We start from the raw sequence: 11,916 nt of genomic DNA on the forward strand, positions 1-11,916 counted from the left end.
TAACATTCTTTTAAAATTGTTTCTTTGCGTTTCGATCACGTTTAACCCGTCTTGCACGGCCAAGTTGATAATATGTGCAATGCATCGGCTATGAAAAAACGCTCCATCACAAATAGGTTTATACTTTAATTTTAAATGGCCAACCGCGGCCGTATTGTTGGACGCGTTATCAAACGAAATTGAAAAGATTTTATGTTTAATCTTGTATTGTCGAATGACTTTATCCAAGAGTTTAAAAATATTTCTACCCGTATGCGGGTAATCAAACAATTGAAACGCAACGGTTCGTTTCATCATTTGCCACAACTCGGGGTCAACCCAATGAGTCGTCACACAAATGTATGAGTCGGGTGAACCATTAGGTACCGACCACACATCCGTTGTTAAGTTTACACCAGTTTGTAAGTTTGAAAAGTATGAAATTAGTTCGGATTTAGCGTTTTTCCATGCTTTAAGACAATCTCTTCTAAGGGTCGAACGACTTACGTGTTGGTAGCGTGGTTGAACATACTTTTGCATTATCTCCGTGAATTGAGGGTTGTCGAAGTGGTTGAAAGGAAGTGTTTGTTGAATCACAAAGTTTGAAAACTGTTGACGTACCGCTTCAAGGTCGTACGTAAACACCGTTCCTTGATTCGTAATCTCCGGCTGCGAACTACTTCCCGATTCGTCCTTCAAGGGCTTGCAAAAGGGCCTTTGTACATGCGCTTTTAAAGTGGAGTTTGCATCTTTGCCATAAAACTTCAAACAATGTTTGCATCGAGCTTTTTGGCTACCGTTAGACATTTCGCATAGGTCGAAATGTTGCCAAACATCTTGGTTTCGTTTCGTGGAGATGACCCGAACGACCGTTTCTCCCGTGTTCGAGGCACCCATGTTGACGGATGAAGCAGCACTTTGGGAGGCCATGATAATCGACTACGAAATAAGAGCGTATGGAGTGGTAATGTGGTATAATTGAGCGTGAGATAACAAAATAATCGCGTATGAAATAAACGTTTAGAGCGTTTGGAGCGTTTGGAGTTGTATAATCGAGTGTGATCTAACCAATACCCAACCTAAACTATATATAGATGTTTGTGGGGGTAAAATGGTAAAAAAAAAAAAAACGGTCAAAAAAAAAAACGGCTATATAGCCGTTTTACAACGGAAATAAACCGGTTTTTAACCGGTTAACCGGTTACTAAAAAACCGGTTAACCGGTTTTTCTATAACGGTCATAAACCGGTTTATAAAAAAACCGGTTAACCGGTTTTTTAGTAACCGGTTATTTAAAAAAACAGGTTTTTTTTATAACCGGTTTGTTAACCGGTTTGGGCTCTAAAAAGTGTAATCGATATACAAACAGGCGGTTTGTAAACCGGTCAAACCGGTTTTAAAAAACCGGTTTTTTAAAAAACCGGTTTCCGGTTTAAACTGGCAAACCGGTTCCCGGACCGGTTTTTTTGACCACCTCTAGCCGAGTCTATGTCCGACAGAAGCTAGAGGGATTTGCCATCCTAACTTACTATGTCGAACGTAGAACTCACATGCCATTCGTGTACCTAAATACACATACTTACATTATAACATAAGAACACTATAGGCATTCTTTACCTCATTCATTTAACAACCATACCCCTTGTCGTTACGTGCAATATCCGAAGATCGTTCACGCCCCGACAAGTATTCATTTGAAATATTCATACATCTACGATATATAATATTCGTACCTTTATTTTTAACCTGACAGTACGCGCAATATCCGAAGATCGTTCGCGTACCGACAAACAATCATTCATATCTATCACACATATCACATATGACATACACTTATCACTTAGGATAAATGTATTAACAACACATCGAGTATGCACACAGCCCCGAAAACATAACAAGGAATGGGGCTAGAAACTCACCTGAACACGGTTACGTTCACCGTTAATCGTAATCCCTTTCTTCAGCTGTGCACAACTGACTGTATAACAAGTACACGTATCAAACAACTATCACTACTCATATCATCTTTCCAGTCTTAACTACTACCCACAACGAACAGGGGTCCGGGGGCAGCGCCCCTGGCAGCGGGGTCTAGGGGCGGCAGCCCCTAGCAGGGTCCAAGGGGCAGAGCCCCTGGCTGGGGTCGAGCTGCCAGGTCAGCTTGGAAAAATTTTATTTCCATTAACCGTCTTAACACATTTTTCATTAGATTTTTAATTTATTTTCTAATCGAACTTGACTTTAGGCAAAGTTAACCTTAGGCGAACTTAGCTTTAGGCGAAGTTACCAGCTAGGCGAACTTAGCTTTACAGCGAAGTTGCCATCAGGCGAACTTGGCTTCAGGCGAAGTTGTCATCAGGCGAACTTGGCCTCAGGCGAAGTTACCAGTTAGGCGAACTTAACTTTACAGCGAAGTTGCCATCAGGCAAACTTAGCTTGCAGGCGAAGTTCATCAGGCGAACTTAGCTTGCAGGCGAAGTTCGTCGCTTTGAAGGCGAAGTTGCCCAGATGAAGGCGAAGTTGCCCAGACAGCCGCTGTTTTAGTTTCTGATCGGCATTTCGAGCGATTTTAACACCCTTGCTATGGTTCAATATCACCCACTACGCTACCCGACCATTTTTGGTCGTTTATACACTAAAAAGCTTGGATCTTTAAACTTCAAAGATCAAGAATCATACCTTTTTGGGCTTGTTTGGATCTCGTTTACTTGCTTATCACCACTAATCGCTCTCTCTCTCACTCGGGTCTGCCGGATCTGCCCGGATCTGCCTTCGGTCCGGCGGCGGTATGTGTGGTGTGTGTGTGTGTTAGGGAGTTTGGTGAAAATGAAGATATTTTGGGATTTTGGGGGTATTTATATCCCTGAAATCCCATTCTCATTTAACCCATCTCAATTAATCCAAATCCATAACCAACGTCCATTACCCGACACTAGCCCGACCCATACCAAATCCTATTCTTTTATTTATTTCCCGAACCCGAGTCAACTTTCCCTCTATTATTAAGTAATATAATTAATATCATTTTGGAAATTTCGGGATGTTACAAGTCTTCCCTCCTTAAAGAGGTTTCGTCCCCGAAACCTAACTTATTCCCTATAAAAGGAAAACTTCTTATATTTACACGCTTTATTGAATCGCCTTCGCTTTTTGAGTTATCCTTCTTACTTCCGACTTTGCAGTCATCGAATGGTGGTCATGTGTTTTAGCTATTTAAGGTAGCTTGTCCATGAGACCCTCGATGTACCACAACTCATCTCATACCTCCCAGGGCTTCGATTAGTACTTTTAACACTATTGTCTAAAACAACATTTCATCATAACATAATAATCATTCATAACCTACTCAATATATTACACGTCACTGATAACCATAAGTTTTAAACCTTAACACACAACAAGTCCTTAAGCAAAAGCAACTTAATAAAACCATTGCATGAACAATTATTCCTTCATCAAGCGTTCCTCTCTGCAGTTTCCCCAAGTCTTTATCTTTCCGCACCTCCCGCCCCTGATTCCTTGCAATCCCTAGCCATGTGGTCAGCTTTTCCGCATTTGTAGCACTTTGGACGATCAGGGCAGTCTCGAGAGTAATGCCCACCCTTTCCGCACCGATAGCACCTGTCTGTCCCAATCCTGCATTCCCCAGGGTGCACTCGCCCACACGTCTTACACGCATCCTTGTTCCCAACCTTGGCCTTCCTCTCATCAGTTGTTGTCACCATCTCGCCAGACCACTTAGCAGAGGTAGCCCATTTCTTCTCCTTCTTTTCCCCCACCACCACATCGTCCTCAGCCAGGTCAGCATAAACCACCACTGCAAGTTCAACAACAGAGTCAAAAGTAGCAGGTTTATTTTCCCTGACCAACATGCGGACTTTTTGTGGCAATCCCCTCACATAACATTTGATTCTTTTGACCTCAGTGTCAACCATATCAGGCACCAACCTAGATAGTCGGTTGAATTCAGTAGTATACTCACGATGCGTCATCATACCGGCCTTTAAATTCAGGAACTTCATCTCCGTCCTTTCAACCTCGGCATCTGCGCAGAACTTTTTCATCACCAACTCCTTCAGATCGTCCCATCTCAACGCCTTGATCTCATCCCTAGTCTTTCTCTGCTCCACACCTTCCCACCAATACATAGCTTCTTCCTCAAATGACTGAGTAGCATAACCCACAGCTTGGTCGGGACGGCATTCGCTAATGCGGATAACCTTGTCCATTGTGGCTATCCATTGGAGAGTAGCGATTGCGTCTCCCAAACCAGTCAGCTTTGGCGGGTCGCATCCTTTGAAGGACTTATAGTTGCACCCACCTTGGCCTCTTCTCCTGTCATCGACTTTCACAGACTTATCCTCACTCGAGGCCCCTCTTTCTCCTTCCCCATCCTTCCTACCATCACCACCCGCCCCTTCAGCAGTTCGTTCACGGCTTCCAGCAGATCCTTCGGGATTCAGGTTCTTCACAGCAGCAACTACAGCTTGAACAATGGCTGCTTGAACTGCAGGGCTAAGTTGAACTTCTTCGTTGTTGTTCTGGTCTCCTCCAGCGGCGCTTCCTTCATCTTCGGTGTGGGAAGTTTCTTCTACCGAGGGTTGCCGGACAAGACGAGGCCTGCCACGACGTCCAGTGCGACCCCTAGTTCCCACAAATTCTCCAGCTCCAGCCATCGGTATTCTAAAAGGGACAACACAAACATCCTCGCTCAAGGAACTATATAGTACAAGGATAGCAAGGCTAACAGGTAATAACAGTGGCCAGCTGTGACTAGCTGATCACATTGCTTTCCGTGTCCTATACACTTCCCTTTATGAGTCTCTTTGTGCTGGTTCTACTTAAGCAGTTAGTCACATCAAACAATCAATTACTTCTATCCTTATCGTTCACATATCTTTCATTTCTCATTAACATATATCATTTAATCATGCACTTTACCTTTACTGATCTTGCTTGAGCGACACATGGCATTCTTGAACTGGCATCTTCTTTCCTTTCTTACTTAAATCCCATTCTCTGTTCGAGTCTAAGCATGTAGGATGCTTAAATCTCTCGAACTTATGCTCTGATACCAACTTGTAAGGCCCCGAACCCGGTGGCCCTAATTTAGTGTCGGATTTACTCATAAACACAGTTCTTCAAATCAGAGTTTATTAAAACTTTTCACGGAATATAAAACATCAATCATTTGTTACAAAACATTAAATCTTTTCTTTGATACCATAACACAAAACTTTATATTTTAAACATTTTTACTTCTTTCTTCGGATGCCAGCCGTTCAATCCATGCCGTGTGTCATCCTCATGCTAACTCTATAATCTGCTCACCTGCGTGCATACTAAAAGTCAGCTACGCTGAGTGAGTTCTAGTTAATCGAACGCCATACAATACATACACATACATACATATCTGTAGATACATATCCATACTTCACTAGTTCCCTTCTGTTCTACATACATACTTGCTACCATACATACATACATATCTACAATCACTAACCTCAGTCTACCGAGAGTACGTTCATAGTTCACCGTCTATACCTGTACTCAAGGTCGTGAACACGTACAAGGTTCGCAGTCCTTACCTATGTTCACAATTTATGGTACGTACAAGGATCGCGGTCCTTCCCTATACCATAGTACATCCACAACACGTACAAGGTTCGCAGTCCGTCCCTATGTTGCAACCTAATTCATAGCACGTACGAGGTTCGCAGTCCTCCCCTATGCTACAAAATCAGCACGTATAAGGTTCACAGTCCTTTCCTATGCTGAAATACATCCACAACACGTACAAGGTTCGCAGTCCTTCCCTATGTTGCAACCTAATTCATAGCACGTACGAGGTTCGCAGTCCTCCCCTATGCTACAAAATCAGCACGTATAAGGTTCACAGTCCTTTCCTATTGTTGGTGCATAGATGTCAGTAGTTCATATGTCTAAAGTCTGTAATCGAGTCTGTAATATTGTTTATGTATTTGTTTGTTTAGAAGCGAAGTTGTTGACAAGTTCGCTTAGGCGAACTTGTTAACCAAGCGAAGTTGTTGACAAGTTCGCCTAGGCGAACTTGTTGAACGAGCGAAGTTAAGGACAACTTCGCCTGAGGCGAAGTTGTCGTGTATTTATATTGTTTACTGTTTACAGTTTACGGGTTGGTCGTTAGAGAGTTTAGTTGATCGAGTTGGTTGTAATTCAGTAAGTCTATTGACGTGAGTCTGTAACACGGTTCGAGTTATCAATATAACGTGTGGTTGTTCGTATTGTGTGTACGTGTGTTCGTGAGCTAATATTCTACGTCCGTAACGATCTACACAGGGATTCCGCACCTGTGTATATCGGGATATCTCGTGTGATCCGTCCAGGGAACCTACAATTGGTATCAGAGCAATTGCTCGATTGTGTGGTTCGGGATATTCACGCGGGTGTAGAATTCGTTCCATTTCGGGTATTACCGGGACGAGTTTGTGGTGTTTTTGCTCATTGTAGCCTCCTACCAGTGTGTTCAAGCCATTAAACCTTCAAAATCGTCGTTAAAATCCGTTTTTCAGATCTGCAGAAAGTTTCAGTTCGTCAGGCGAAGTTGCTGTTCATCAGGAGAAGTTGCCGTCAGGATACGTAGGGTTTCAGCGAAGATATAAGGAGAAGCGAAGTTATTCACAACTTCGCCTACCTCCTCAACTTCGCCTAACTCAGCGAAGTTCTCATCAAGTTCGCCTAGTTCAGCGAAGTTCTCTTCAAGTTCGCTTACTTTCTATGTTCGCTTACCCTAAGCGAAGTTATTCTCAACTTCGCTCAGTCACGCGAATTTAAGAAGAATCCAGCGAAGTTATTACTTAACCGAAGTTATCCTTAACTTCGCCTACAGTACTGTTCAGAAGAAATTTTTTAACTTCGCCCTTTTCAGAATTTTTTCGGGTTTCTTAGTCTTCAAGAAGGATGTCGTCGATCAACATTTCAGAGCTTGTAAAGATGGAAGTTGAAGCGGGGTCAGCTACAAAGGCCCCAAGGTTGCTGAAAGGAACCGATTTTGTCGCGTGGAAGGATCGGTTCATACAGTATGTTAAGTACCAGGATGCGAAAATGTGGGTATGCATCCAAGATGGATATATTCCACCGATCATGGAGTATGAGGGTCGAGACCAAATCAAGAAATACAGTAAAATGGAAGAAGAGGAGAAGAAGATGTATGAAGCCGAGAGCAAGGCTCATGCTGCAATCACAATGGCTCTTCCACAGGAGATCCTCCATACTTTCAGAAAGTATACATCAGCTAGAGAGCTTTGGGAAGCTCTTGAGAGCAGATTCGAAGGAAATGTAGGTATTCGGGCGTCAAAGATAAAGTTACTCAAGACTCAATTTTCAGTCTTTAAGTACTTAAAGAACGAATCTCTTGATGATATTATCACTCGATATTATCATCTAATGACTGAACTGAGTAATTACTCCATTTCCTACCGAGAAGAAAAGATTGTAGAAAAACTTCTCGATGCTCTCCCACCAAAATGGGAGATGTATACGGTACTGATGAGGGAAGACAAGGACTTCTCTACGTATGATCTTGAAACCGCTGTTAACAAGCTCAGAACTTTTGAGCTTAATATGGTAAGAAAAGAAACATCTATGGATCAGGTTCAAGATCCAGGAATGTACGGCGCGAAAGTGAACTCCAATACAAGTTCAAAGACTGACTCTGCCGCCTACTACTCGAAAGGTGAGTCGGGTGCCAATTCTTCACAGGAGGGGCATGTGTCAGTAAACACAAATGGGGATGTTTGCTTTGTTGCGGGTGGATCAAGTGGTACTCAACAGACAGCAAGCCAGAGTAGTGGATCTTCAAGTTCCTCAAGTAATAATTACACTAAGATGCCAATGAGCGTCAAATCTGCTGAAGAGCAGTTTGGCCTCTACGCTTCATTTATTGCTTCATATGAAAACTATATTCAAGGAAAGGTGGTTGATCCAGCGATGCTAGATGAAGACTACGACCAGATCGATGCTGATGATCTGGAGGAGATGGATTTACAATGGCAGATGGCCATGATAGTGAGGAGGGTGAAGAAATTCATGAGAAAGACGGGGAGAAAGTTTGTTGGTGGCAGGCCAGGGTTTGACAAGTCTAAGGTGAGGTGCTATAACTGTCAACAAAACGGGCACTTTGCCAAAGATTGCAGAAACGAGAGAGTTGAACGTGGTCAGGGCCGGTCTGCACAGCACACTGGAAGTACTAAGGAAGTCAATGCCATGCTGTCCAGAGAAGCAGGTGAATACAACTGGAACCTGCATTTGAATGAAACTAGTGAACAGGCAAATATGGCTAAGGTTGAGAATGAAGAACGTGAGAAGACTACCGGAGAAGAGAAAGCTACTGGTAAGGAAAAAGCTTTCATGGCAGATAACAATGATCAAATCTCCGAGGTAAGTTCTAAATCTATTTGTACTAAATGTGAGAATTTGTCTGAGCAACTTGCTACCATAACTGATCAGTATGTTCGTTTAGATGCTAAATTTAAAACTCTTAAAGAAGATCATCACTTCACAAAAGCAAGAGAAAACAGTTACAAAGTTAAAATTAAAGCATGTGAAAAAGATGTTAAAAGCTTAAAAACTAAACTTGCTGAAAAAATTGAAGTAATTGATCTAAGTTATGAGGTTTTAGAAGAAAAGACTAAACTGATTGCTGAACGAGAAAAGCAGATTGCTGACCACCAGGTGAAAGTGGTGGAACTGAACCGAAAACTTGAACAGTTCAGAAATTCCTCAGCTATTCTTGATCACCTTGTTAGTGATCAAGGTACCACTACAAAGAGAGGAGGAATTGGTTATCACGAGGTTCCACCACCTTATAACCACAATTACACTTTTAACCCTAGTGTTCAGAAATCTGTTGATTTTGAAGTTCCTCAGACAGTTCCAATCAAGGTTACGAGTTCAGAGCCAAGTGTTAGTAGTGGCGAAACGAGTTCGCCTGTTTCAAGTGTGAAAATTTCTGTTGCGAGTCCAGTCTCATCGGATTCGGATAAGTTGTCCGAATCAGGTAAGACAAAAGAGAAGGTAGTGTTACCCACTGGTGGAGAAAAAGATAAAACTTCTAAAAAGAATACTCCACTCAACCCGTACGTCCCACCTTATGTGAGACGAACGGACGGTAACACAGCCTCTACATCCAAAACAACATTTGAAAAGAAAATGGAGTATAGGTGTTGTTTTAGGTGTAATAAGTTAGGACATCTTGTTGCAGATTGTCCTTTGACGCCGAAATTCAGAGGAGTGAGGCCTATTAAAACTGAGCATAAGACTAATGGTAATTTTAATACTGTTAAAAATGAAAACCCTTCAAAGTTCCGAAATGTAACTAAGTCAGGTTTTCACAGAAACAAACCTCAGTTTTACAATGCTAATAACCTAACTGCTAGATATAATACTTTCAATACACATAGGTTTGGAAGGCCTCACACTCAATTACCAAGGAGATATCCTAATAGGACTGACAGGAATTATCCAAATGCTAACTTTGGAAAGCAGAAGTACGGGATGTATAGATCCAAGACCAATTGGTCTTGGGTCCCTAGATTCTAATCCTTTGCTTTCTTGTGCAGGAACAGTTGAACAGGGCTGCCCACAGTCTTTGGATTGTAGATAGCGGCTGTTCCCGGCACATGACGGGTAACAAATATTTGTTACACGACTTGAATCCTGTTCAGGGAGCGAGAGTTAGTTTTGCTGGTGAAAGTGGAGGAAGAATTACGGGAAAAGGTACGGTGTCCAATGGGAAGATGACACTTGAGAATGTGAATTTTGTAGAAGAGCTGAAGCACAATCTGCTGAGTGTGTCGCAGATTTGTGATAAGGAGTATACTGTTCATTTCACGAAGAATGAGGCGATCGTGTTGAAGCCTGGTTTTCAGATACCAGACGAGTGGATAGTGATGACAGCTCCACGTGATACAAATACGTATGTGATGGATATGAGGTCTACTGAAATGGCCTCGGGAGAATCATGTTTAATGACGAAAGCAAGCGAATCAGAATCCGAACTATGGCACAGGAGGATGGGGCACATTCATCTTCGGAAGATGAACCACATTGTCAAAAATGGGCTTGTGATGGGCGTTCCCTTGAAAAGTTTTAACTTTGAAGACAAATGTATTGCATGCAAGAAGGGAAAGCAACACAAGAAATCCCATCTCACCAAGAAGGTCAACTCTATTGCTAGTACTCTAGAACTGCTTCACATGGATCTCTTCGGTCCCGTGAATGTAAAAAGTCTAGGAGGTACTTCTTACTGCTTGGTGATCACTGATGACTACTCGCGATATTCGTGGGTATATTTTCTGAAATCGAAAGATGAGACGGCTCAAATGGTGAAGAATTTGATTACTAAAGTTGAGAACGTCATGAGTAAAACAGTTAAGTTCATCAGAAGTGACAATGGGACGGAGTTCAAAAATTTTGAAATGGAGATCTTCTGTCTTCAGAAAGGAATTGAACATCAATACAGCGCTCCGTATACTCCGCAACAGAATGGAGTGGCTGAAAGGAAGAACCGAACTTTAATTGAAGGAGCCAGGACTATGCTGGCAGATTCGAAGCTTCCTGTGATGTTCTGGGCTGAGGCGGTTGCTACAGCCTGCTATGTTCTGAATAGAGTGTTAACCGTTAAGAGACTTGGTAAAACATGTTACGAGCTTATGCATGGAAGGAAGCCCAACTTGAGTGGTCTTGAACCATTCGGGTCTCCTTGTTCGATCTTGAAGACAAATTCGAAATTTGGAGAAGTAGCCGATGAAGGAATATTAGTCGGTTATGTTGTTGGTACTCCCAACCGACGTGTCTTCAATACTTCGACTTGCAAAGTGGAGGTGGTGTGTAACACTGACATCACAAGTTACCAACCGCCAAAACCTAGCAATGGACCTGCTGAGCTTTTCGACTATGTTAAGCTTTTTAAGTCGTTTAACGTACCGGATTTGGAGATTTCTGAAGAAGAAGAAAGAGCTGCGACGAAGATGATACTCGATGAGGAAGAAAATCTATTGCAAAGACAGCTGATTGAAAAATGTCAACCTTCCTCATCAAACACTATCGGTACCCCTGCTGCCTCAACTGAAGAAGAATTTATCAATCCTTTTCACTCTCAGCATGAAACAACCATTGATGAGATCTCTTCTAATTTGGAAGATAATTTGCATGTCGGTTCTGTTCCGACCACGAGAATTCATAAAAATCACCCTTTGGATAATGTGATTGGTGATGTGTCCTCAGGTGTACAAACGAGAAGTAGCTTGAATGAACATACCTGTGTTTATACAAGCATTAAGGAGACAGGAATAATCGATGAATGCCTGTATACCTGCTTTATAAGCCAGATTGAACCGAAAAATTATCAAATGGCTTTAAAGGACAGCTCGTGGGTCGAGGCCATGCAAGAAGAGTTGGCTCAATTTGAGTAGATGGAAGTTTGGACTTTGGTTGAAAAACCAAAGAATGTGCATGCGATAGGCACAAAATGGGTGTTCAAGTGCAAGAGAGATGATAAGGGGATCATTATAAGAAACAAGGCGAGGCTTGTCGTGAAGGGTTTTAATCAACAAGAGGGGATTGATTATAACGAAGTGTTCGCTCCTGTCGCCAGATTGGAAGCCATAAGGTTGTTTTTGGCGTTTGCTGCTTATGAAAAGATGAAGGTGTTTCAGCTAGATGTGAAGAGTGCGTTTTTAAATGGGAAAGTTGATGAGGTTGTGTATGTTGAGCAACCTCCGGGTTTTCCTGACCCAGACTATCCAGGTCACGTGTACAGGTTGAGCAAGGCGTTGTATGGATTACATCAGGCACCTCGTGCCTGGTATGCAACTTTATCGGATTACTTGCTCGAGAATGGTTTTGAAATGGGGAAAATTGATAGCACGTTGTTCTTCAAAAGAGATGGAAGCGACT

Source organism: Bidens hawaiensis, unplaced genomic scaffold (assembly GCF_021521415.1).
Source record: "Bidens hawaiensis isolate Kalapana, Puna unplaced genomic scaffold, B.hawaiensis_p1.1 tig00025007_1, whole genome shotgun sequence".
NCBI classification, from domain to species: Eukaryota; Viridiplantae; Streptophyta; class Magnoliopsida; order Asterales; family Asteraceae; genus Bidens; species Bidens hawaiensis.